This window comes from Triticum urartu, chromosome 5, assembly GCF_003073215.2.
Source record: "Triticum urartu cultivar G1812 chromosome 5, Tu2.1, whole genome shotgun sequence".
NCBI lineage: Eukaryota > Viridiplantae > Streptophyta > Magnoliopsida > Poales > Poaceae > Triticum > Triticum urartu.
In genome coordinates this window covers 131,701,927-131,713,246 of record NC_053026.1, presented here as the reverse complement: position 1 = coordinate 131,713,246, position 11,320 = coordinate 131,701,927, and positions in this window count along the sequence as shown.

The window sequence follows — 11,320 nt, the reverse complement described above, 5'->3', positions numbered from 1 at the left end:
CTCAAACTCTATTCATGCTACATCACAAAGTTTGATCAAGTCAGATTCGAACCACTCTGTGTGAGGAGCACTCGTGTGAGGAGCACTCGGAGTCCCCGATTCGTCATAGGCTTAAACTTCCCAAACCTCTTTGTGCATTTCGGTATGACCGAGTCATCCACTTCGGTCACACCGAGTTCACTAAGTTGATCTAGGTTTTCAATCTCGGTGCAACCGATTTGAACTTTTTGGTCACACCGAGTTGCAGTAACCGCTCGTGATTCTGCATCTCGGTGCCACCGAGTTGTTCCACCCGGTCACACCGACAGGGTCAGGATATATATACTCACGGGTTGAACTGGAAATTTCTCCAAAAATCTCCACCCCACGCGTGTCCTGCTCTGCCTCCTCGGGTCTCCTGATCGTGTCCTCACCGCCAGCGACCTCCTGCCGCTGGTCTCCGTCGCCGTCAATGGAAATCTGCCCCACCGTTGTCGCCGTAGCGAACTCCCACCGAACTAGGGTATGGGTTCGACCTTTTGTGCTATTCTTTTACCTCTGATTCATAGCACATTGTTTTGCCATGATCCTTAACACGTATGCAAACACTCTATCCACTGAAAACATCCTTTAGGTTAAATTCGATTTGAAAATTTAGGGTTAGGTCTTTGCCGAACTCATCTCGTACCTACCGAGTTGTAGAAATCGGTCACACCGATTTGGCTTAGGCCATAGCACATGCATTTTCGGTCTGACCAAAAATTGCAAATCGGTGTGACCGAGTTCGATTCTTTGTGAAACCCTAGCAGTCTCGGTGCCACCGAACTATGACTCGGTCTAACCGAGTTCACTAGTTTAGGTTCCAAAAGCTGCTTCGGTATCACCGAGTTTACAAATCGGTAGCTCCGAAATGCTTTCTGTGGAGAACTAAAACTAAGTTTGTAGTCATCTGTTTTGCAAAATCTCTGCAATTTGTGATGCTCATCCACTCTACCTCTCTAGATCTATTCACAGGGTCTGCTGTCAGTAAGTTTGCAAAGATGTCTGATCAGGGTGACAGTCACAACAGGTCTGAGGAACATGTGCAGCTGAGTGAGGGTTCAGATCCCTCAAGCACTTCTGATGATGGCAGTAGGAGCACTCCAAGTAACTTGCCAAAGGTAGCCACCAGATATAGGAAGAAGAGAACCTCAGATTCATAGGATGAGGACTATGTGGCTACTGAGGAGGAAGTAAGCTCCAAGAAGAAGGTGCTAAAAAAGGAGTATGGCACAGCTGCTACAGTTAAGCCAGGGATGAATAAGAAGGCTCCAACAAGAAGGATTCCTATGTCTAAGGCCAAAGCCTCCACTCAAGAGACAATGGAGTTCACTCTTGAACCCAAAGAAGGTGGAGAAGGCAAGAAGAGGAAGGAGAGGGTCAAGAAGACCACTGCCAGAGTTCTAGGGAGATCATCCATGTTCAAGGAACCCACAGAAGAAGATAAAGAGGAAGAGGATGCTCCAGCACCCAAAGCTCAGAAGCTTATGGGAGATGCCATAAAGTCAGGGGCTGCAACATCAAAGCCCAAAGCTGCTCCAAAAGCTCAAGCTCAGAAGCCTCCTAAGCCCAAGAGGAACACCAGAAGTATTCCTGCTGAAGAGAACAACAAGGCTCCAGTGCCTGAAGTTCAAGAAGAGGATGATGAGTCTCTTGTTTTGAGAAAGTTTAAACCCAAGATCCCAGACCACAATGATACTCATCCAGTGGCTGAAGACATGCACATCAGAAAAGATGCTGGACTGAGATTGTGGAGACAGTCTGATCCCTATGCTGTGAGGAGAAGGATTGCAGTTGACTACAGGTTCCGCACAAAAGAACAGCAAGACTTCTACGAAACTATTTTGCTTGACAAGAAGCCCATGTTTGTGACATGAGATGGGTTGATTGGGAATTCATCAAGGAGAATGAAGATCACTTCCCAGGAGTTTATGATAGCTTCAAATCATGTGGAGTAGATGAGTTTGTTGGACAGAAGCTCACAAAATGGACTGATGAGCTAATCATGCAGTTTTACTCCACTGCTCACTTTTACCTAGATGGGAAGATTGTTTGGATGTCAGAAGGTACTAGGTACCAGTCCACTGTTGAAGAATGGGCCAAGCTGATAAATGCCCCAGAGGAACATGAGGATGACTTGGATGTGTATGCCAAGAAGAAGAAGAAATACCACAACACTATGGCAAACATGTAGAAGGAGATCCCAGATAAAGCTTTGGAGACTCACAAGCTTGGATCAGTACATTACTTGTTGTCTGGTCTGCCTACCATCAACTGGATCCTTAGGCACACATTGCTACGCAAGTCAGGAGATCACAAGATGATCATGGGGCATTCTATCAACCTGCTACAGCTTTTTGATGTCCCTCAGAAGTTCAAGGTCATGAGTCTGATTGTAGAGACAATCAAGAGGACTGCCGCTGACCAGAAGAGAAGCTGTGGGTATGCTCCACACATTCAGGAGCTCATCAACTCCAAGATGGGCACAGGAACATATTCGTTGGATAAGGAGCATCTACCCTAATATCCTGATTTTGAAGACAACACTATAGTGATGAATGAGGAGGAACCATCATCATCTCAAGCACAGGAGAAGAGAGCCAAAGCAAAGGCTGAGAAAGCTGCCAAGATGCCAAGTATTGAAGAGGCATCTCAAGTTTTCCTGAAGAGCAAGCAAGATCAACTTGCATATCTGATCCAGTATACACTGAGGATTGAGAAGGGCTTGGCCACCCTGACTCAAAACCAGGAGAGCTTGGAGAGGATCGTAAAAACCAAATTTTATGATCTTGATCTGAAGGTAACTGAGATTCAAACAGCAGTTGAGCAGCTCCAGGAGGAAGCAGAAGAGAAGAGAGGGAAGGCAACTACTGATGCATTTCAGCGAGTGCCTAGAGGAAAGAGGTCTGCTGCAGTGCATGTACCTGATACAAGAGCAACAACATCAGCACCAGCAGCCACAGCCTCAGTACCACCTACAGCAGCCACTCCACCAGCTCCAACTACATCAACAGATGCCTTCGTCCTTGGAGTTCTCTCTACACCGCATCTCGAAGACCAAGCCTGAGAGACGCATAGCACTATGCATATTTGAACTTTTTCATAACTTGTTGCCAAAGGGGGACAAATATGTATAGATCATAGACTTCGAGAGAGTGTTTTGATTCTTTGCCTTTTGGTTGAACTTTTTATTGTATGCCTATGTGAGATACTGTATGTCCTTGTGTGAGATACTTGTGTGATCATGTGATTGATCATATGCTACTTTAATGCTTGCTTGGATGATACTATCTTTTATATATCTATATGAGCATTCACTTTGCTTGGTGATGAGTGCATGCTTTTAAGTTATATCATTTTGAGCGCTCCACCAAGAATATGTGACATGTAAGAGTAACCCATGATCCTAATCGATTGTGCATTTGCATTCAAAAGCAAACTTTAAATAATGCACAAATTTAGGGGGAGCTCTTACTTATCACATACTTCTCAAGGCGACGATATATTTCAATCTTATTATCATTTGTCGAAGCTTTGATCTATATGTTGTCATCAATTACCAAAAAGGGGGAGATTGAAAGTGCAACTATCCCTGGGTGGTTTTGGTAATTCCTAACAACATATAGCTCATTAAGCTAATACTATCTCAAGATAAATATTTCAGGAAGGCTCAATGATCGGCATGGCATGGATTAGAAATGTGGACCCCTCAAAATGCTAAGGACAAAAGATTGGCTCAAGCTCTAAAGCTCAAGACTCTACATTTTTACCTTTTAGTGATCTAAGATCACATTGAGTCCATAGGAAAAGCCAATACTATTAAAAGGGGATGAGGTGTTGCTTAATGGGTTACTTGCTCAAAATGCTTAGTGATATGCTCCAAAATCCTCAACTACTTTCTCATATCCATAGATGTCCCAAACCAAAAGTCAAACTTGGCCCCACCGAAACTTTCCATCCGGCGCCACCGAGTTCTCTTGACATAGCCACTGCCACAAAACCCTAGTCACTTCGGTCCCACCGATAGGGATCTTGGTCTCACCGAGATGGGATTGCAAACTCTCTATTTCCTTTCGTAACGTTTCAGTCTAACCGAGATGAGCGATCGGTCCCACCGAGTTTGCAATGCAAACTCTCTATTTCCCCTTCGTAACGTTTCGGTCCAACCGAGATGAGCAAATCGGTCCCACCGAGTTTGCCAGACCAACTCGTTGTTTCCTTATTACCAAAATTGGTCCCACCGAGTTTGTGTAATCGGTCTCACCGACATTATGTTATGCCCTAACCCTAATGAAATCGGTCCCACCGAGTTGACGTGTCGGTCCCACCGAAAATCCTAACATTCATATTTTGAACTGAATCGGTCTGACCAAGTTTTCTGATTCGGTCCCACCGAGTTTGGTAAATTGTGTGTAACGGTTAGATTTTGTGTGGAGGCTATATATACCCCTCCACCCACTCTTCATTCGTGGAGAGAGCCATTAGAACATGCCTACACTTCCATCATACATTTTCTAAGAGAGAACCACCTACACTTGTGTTGAGGTCAAGATATTCCATTCCAACCACATAAATCTTGATCTCTAGCCTTCCCCAAGTTGCTTTCCACTCAAATCATCTTTCCACCAAATCCAATCCTATGAGAGAGACTTGAGTGTTGGGGAGACTATCATTGAAGCACAAGAGCAAGGAGTTCATCATCAACACACTGTCTATTATCTTTTGGAGAGTGGTGTCTCCTAGATTGGTTAGGTGTCACTTGGGAGCCTCCGTCAAGATTGTGGAGTTGAACCAAGGAGTTTGTACGGGCAAGGAGATCGCCTACTTCATAAAGATCTACCCTAGTGAGGCAAGTCCTTCGTGGGAGATGGCCATGGTGGGATAGACAAGGTTGCTTCTTCGTGGACCCTTCGTGGGTGGAGCCCTTCGTGGACTCGCGCAACCGTTACCCTTCGTGGGTTGAAGTCTCCATCAACGTGGATGTACGATAGCACCACCTATCGGAACCACGCCAAAAATCTCCGTGTCTACATTGCGTTTGCTCCCTCCAAACTCCTCCCTTTACCTTCATGTGCAATGTTTTACATTTCGCTGCTATACTCTTAGACTTGCATGTGTAGGTTGTTTACTTGACTAGTGCTAAGTTGCTAAAATCTGCCAAGACATAAAATTGGGAAAAGGCTAGATTTTTATTTGGTCAAGTAGTATAATCACCCTCCCCCCCTCTAGACATACTTTCGATCCTACAAACCTTCAACAAGGACCAGCCGCAATCAAATTCGATTCAACTAAAGTTGGAGGAACAGACACCCGCCAGCCACCTTTATGCAAAACTAGTGGTATGTCTGTCAGTGGAACCGGTCTCATGAACGTGGTCATGTAAGGTTGGTCTAGGTCGCTTCATCCAAAAATACCGCCGAATCAAAATAAGACATTGGTGGTAAGCCATATGACGATCACCGCCCACAACTCTTTGTGTTCTACTCGTGCATATCATCTACGCATAGACCTGGCTCGGATGCCACTGTTGGGGAACGTAGCATGTAATTTCAAAAAAAATCCTACACTCATGCAAGATCTATCTAGGAGATGCATAGAAACGAGAGGGGGGAGTGTGTCTACGTACCCTCGTAGACCTAAAGTGGAAGCGTTTGACAACGCGGTTGATGTAGTCGAACTTCTTCTCATTCCGACCGATCAAGCACTGAACGTACGACACCTCCGAGTTCTGCACACGTTCAGCTCAATGATGTCCCTCGAACTCTTGATCCAGCAAAGTGTCAAGGAAGTAGATGGTTTCTGTCAGCACGACGGTGTGGTGATGGTGATAGTGATGTGATCCGCGCAGGGCTTCGCCTAAGCACTATGAGAATATGACCGAGGGTGTAATCTATGGAGGGAGGCACCGCACACGGCTAACAGATGTTGGTGTGTGTTCTAGCGGTGCCCCCCTCATATAAATAGGTTGGAGGGGAGGGGAGGCAGCCAAGGGGGCGCCCCAAGTAGGAGGAATCCTACTTGGGTTCCTCCCAATTCGGCCTCCCCCCTTTCCTTTTTACTAGAGGGGGGAAGGAAAGAGAGGGGGAGGGAAGGAAGGGGGAGGCCGAATCCTCCCCTTTCCTTCTCCCTTCCCCTCTTTCCTTCTCCTCCTATTTCGGCCTATATGGGGGCGCATCAGCCCCTTGTGGGCTGGTCTGTCCCTCTCTTGGCCCATAAGGCCCATATCTTGTCGGGGGTGCCCAGAACCCCTTCCGGTGATCCGATATGTACCTGATACCCTCCGAAACACTTCCGATGTCTAAATACTATTGTCCTATATATCAATCTTTACCTCTCGACCATTTAGAGACTCCTCGTCATGTCCGTGATCTCATCCAGGACTCCAAACAACATTCGATCACCAAATCACATAACTCATATAATACAAAATCTTCATCGAACGTTAAGCGTGTGAACCCCTATGGGTTCGAGAACTATGTAGACATGACCGACACACCTCTCCGGTCAATAACCAACAGCGGAACCTGGATGCTCATATTGTCTCCTACATATTCTACGAAGATCTTTATCAGTCAAACCATTATGACAACATATGTTATTCCCTTTGTCATCGATATGTTACTTGCCCGAGATTCGATCGTAGATATCTTCATACCTAGTTCAACCTCGTTACCGGCAAGTCTCTTTACTCATTCTATAATACATCATCCCGCAACTAACTCATTAGTCACTTTGCTTGCAAGGCTTCTTATGATGTGTATTACCGAGAGGGCCCAGAGATACCTCTCTGATACTCGGAGTGAAAAATCCTAATCTCGATCTATGCCAACCCAACAAACACCTTCGGAGATACCTGTAGAGCATCTTTATAATCACCCAGTTATGTTGTGACGTTTGATAGCACACAATGCATTCCTACGGTATCCGGGAGTTGCATAATCTCATAGTCGAAGGAATGTGTATTTGACATGAAGAAAGCAATAGCAATAAAACTAAACGATCAATATGCTAAGCTAACGGATGGGTCATGTCCATCACATCATTCTCCTAATTATGTGATCCCGCTATCAAATGAAAACTCATGTCCATGGTTAGGAAACCTTAACCATCTTTGATCAATGAGCTAGTCAAGTAGAGGCTCACTAGGGACTCAGTGTTTTGTCTATGTATTTACACATGTATTAAGGTTTCCGGTCAGTATAATTCTAGCATGAATAATAAACATTTATCATGATATAAGGAAATATAAAATAACAACTTTATTATTGCCTCTAGGGCATATTTCCTTCACTCCTAACATATGTTTTTATGGCTATGTCAAAGAAAAACTCTTCCTTGCATTCCCAGCAAGCAAGTTTTACCTAGAGGAAATAGAACTAACTGTTGCAAAGTTGTTTTATCTAGTAGAGCAAAAACATTGAGTTGATTATCTTTGCTTCACTAACACTTGCATAATAACCATGCCACCCCTACAGCTATACTAAGTTCTCAGGTCAAGAAGCGGAGGGCTATCTAGGTGTACCGATCGCAAGTAACCAAGACCTTCTCATTATTTCGGTTTAAACTACTGAGTTCCTTATGATTCGGATTTCTCTCTATGTTGCTCGAGGATGATCAAGTTTAAACTTGAGGGAGTTGATGAGTCATTTTTTACACTCATTTACTTAAACCGAGATATTTAAATTAAAATGAGATATTGCTACTATGACTAACGAATGCAAAGGATTCCACAAGTCCTCTCTTTCATGTCTTCCACGGGAAATGGGCTAAATATGGACGAAATCAAGTGAGAACATGGAAAGAAGTGAAGGAGGAGATAGAAGAAATATGGACGAGGCGCACCAGAAGAAATAGCACAAAAGACGGTGTTTCATGAGATCGAGGCCACTCGCATGAGAGGTCGTATGGCATGGAAACCGAGGCCTCTCGTCCACCTGAACAACTTTTATAAAGGGTTCGAGGCCGAAATGTCAACAAAACGTTCGTGAGCGAAGCCAAAATAGAGTCATCTTCATATATCTCCGTCAACCCTAGCCACTTCCATTTCCATCTCCATAGCCACCATCACCACCATATTTCATCTTCCTCTAGATCAAACTTGTAATCGTGCATCGCACATGACATTCATTGTAAGACATATTACCAATCAACCAATCTCCAAGATGTGTTCTTTGTGTGATCTGATCTCCATGTGTGAGTAGTTCGATAAGGTATGGGTTGAGGCAAGGTCCTTGCAACCCTTAGTATTTATTATGGGTACCAATGGAAGTGCTTTGAATTAATGTCCCTTATGTGTGGAAAAAAATGTTCCGTAGATGTCTCTTGTCTCATTTGCGTTATTCATCCCTTCACGTACATAGGATTGTGGATAGCGATCCTCAGAGAGGCTAAGGGCAGGGAGACCATGAAGTGTTATTCTGAACACCAATGACAGAAAGGTTTAGTACGGTAACACGGATCCAATCTCTAGGGATTCATGAGGTAGTAGTCATGAAACACCCAAAGCTCCTGACTGATTATTATATTCTTAAATATCAAGGCAACCCCGCATGACGGATAGGGCGTTCGGTTGGACAACTGATTCTTGATGCAGGACTCGTGTCGGTCAAGATGTAATTTGGACACATCCCCCACTTCAGTTCCTAACAAGCACATCTCGATGGTGACTTCCAGCGCACAAATTAAGATCATATCTGGTTCCAACAAAAATGCATGGTTGTAAGCATTAAGACCTCATACCCATAGCACTTCTTATTATAAATGTTTTATTCCAGGTTGCTTGATTTTGATCCAGTCAAAAGCTGGAATTGTTCTTTAACAAAAACTTGCTAGAGACCCTAGCTTGAAGGGACCTTCCTCTTGCGAGTTTGATAACCCAGGGTCACTTCTGGGGAAATAGGTGGGGGTACTTTCTATTCCATTTTCGGATCACTAAAAGGAGGTAACAACGTCCCGTACCACACCAGCCTCAGAAAGCCGTCACCACCTCGAGATCCAGACTTCGCGTCGCCCGCACGACCATGGAGTCCGCCACCACCTTGATTCCGGGTGCTACAGGGAAGAACCCACCACCGCATTGGCAGTTTTCGTCGCCCATGCAATGGCAACCATCGTCACGACGTCAAATCCGAGCGCTAGGTCCAGAATCCCTCACATGCCGCCCCATAGTCAGGCGTGCTTGACCTCCCATCACTGTGATGAGAAGGCCACCACTAGATCCGATGCCCAAGGCCGCCACCCCGACATCCACCGTCGCATTGTCAAAAGGCCACGCCAGGCAGGGAGACACCGCCACGATGAGCAGCCTCCATGACCATGATGTAGTCAACCAACCGCAACTCGTTCCTCCCATGGGTCAGATCTAGCCACCACGAAGCCGCCTCCGCTGATCCAGAGCACGCTTCACCACACGTCGTCCGATGCGCATTTGCCACACCACTGGCGCCGCACTCTGGCCTAGTTGCCCTAGCCCGTGCCGAGTCCACCACACGAGAGGACGATAGATTCCTGCTACCGCCAGCAGTCGGACTTCGCTTAGTTGTCCCATCTAGCAATGGCGAGGGAGGAGAATGAAGCAGGGGAGACCCCGACGGCGGCTAGGTTTTCCCTCCTGTCGATCGCGGGAGCGACGGGATGGGCTGGAGGAGCAGGAGATTCCTTGCAGAAATTTATAAGACATGACATCTAATTCCGGTATTTTTTCCTATCTTGTGTTCCAAATAGGGTCGCACGCACATCAAGATTTGTAGTTTCATACATGGTTCACTGAATATGAGATCAAAAATAATTGCACGCTGACTTTGGGCTTGTGTATGATGTTAGTGGGCAATAGTATTTCTCGACCAAAATGCTTTGTACAAATTAATGTTATTAACAACTATCTACCTCTCATGAAAAGAGATTCTTTTAGGTCCAAAAAGTATATCCAAGACCTCCAAAATCTTCATTTCTAATTTTCCTTTTTCTTAAACATACATCCAAATATGCGTCGTTATGTAATAGAATAAGTCAGCAAGACGATGCAAAGTACAAGGCAAACAAAACAGAAAGCAAACAGACTAGCTAGGGAAAGAAAGAGCAACAACAGACATCAAAAGCAAAACAACAAGATCCTAACTCGTCATATCTAGTGTCATCTTTAGCATCCTACCTCTCGTGAAAAACTATAAAAGACCAAATTTGCAACGGTTTGAAATAATTGTAAAGTTTTTCCATCGCAAAGGAAAAACATCAATCTTCCAGTAACCAAAAGAAGTGTTCCTACAAAAGTCGATAATCTATAAGCCGACAAACATATCACGTTGATGGAATCACTGTGTGTATGGTGTTTTGTGTCTGACTTTCGTACAATGATTGCATGGATGGCCACAAGCCCACACACCGATCTGATGGACGGATCAGATTATTTGTCATATGGAACTCATATTTGTTGATATATATTGTATGCCTATCTTCACCAGTTCGTACTTCTGAAAGAATTGGCTGGAGCATAAATTCAATATGTTATCAAAGTCAGGAGGTCTTCGGTTCAAGATTCTATCAATGTAGTAGTAGAAAAATATTTTGCGGCCTACATTTATCCCACGCGTAAGGACTAAAAAAGACTGGACGTGAGGAGGAGTGTTGAAATATATTACCCGCTTCTTTTTTGTTGACTATATATACACAGTAGAGCAATGCCCTATTGCAACTTTTTAAATAATTAAATAAAATGTCTTATAAGGCTTGAGATAAGCCATTACAAAGTAAAGAGAATAAAAAGGGAAAAATAAAGAAGAAAATAAAAGGAAGAAAAGGAAAAAATAAAGATAGAAAGAAAGAGAAAGAAGAAACAAACAAGACTATAAAACAAAGAAAGAAATTTACAACTAGCTGTCCAGCCAAAATTATACAAAGTGGCATGCTTCCTTTTCATTTTGTGTCTCAGTCATTGCAGTTCCTGAAAATAAGTTTCTTCCATCTTTGAAAAGAGGGGATGATCTGGTGGAAGATTAGATTGTTTCTGGTAATCCAAATTGCTCACGTGGCAAGAATCAAGATCTCCATGGAGAATGGTACATTAAGCTTGCATGCCTGCAGGTCGACTCTAGAGGATCCCCGGGTACCGAGCTCGAATTCGCCCTATAGTGAGTCGTATTACAATTCACTGGCCGTCGTTTTACAACGTCGTCCCAGCATCTTACTACAAAAGGGCATTACCAAAAGAGGTGGAATAAAGTTTCCTCCACTTGACAGTCTCTAAGGGCACAATTCTAAGATCAAGGTAAAATGGTTTCCTTCTCACCAAGTTTCCGGTATTCAC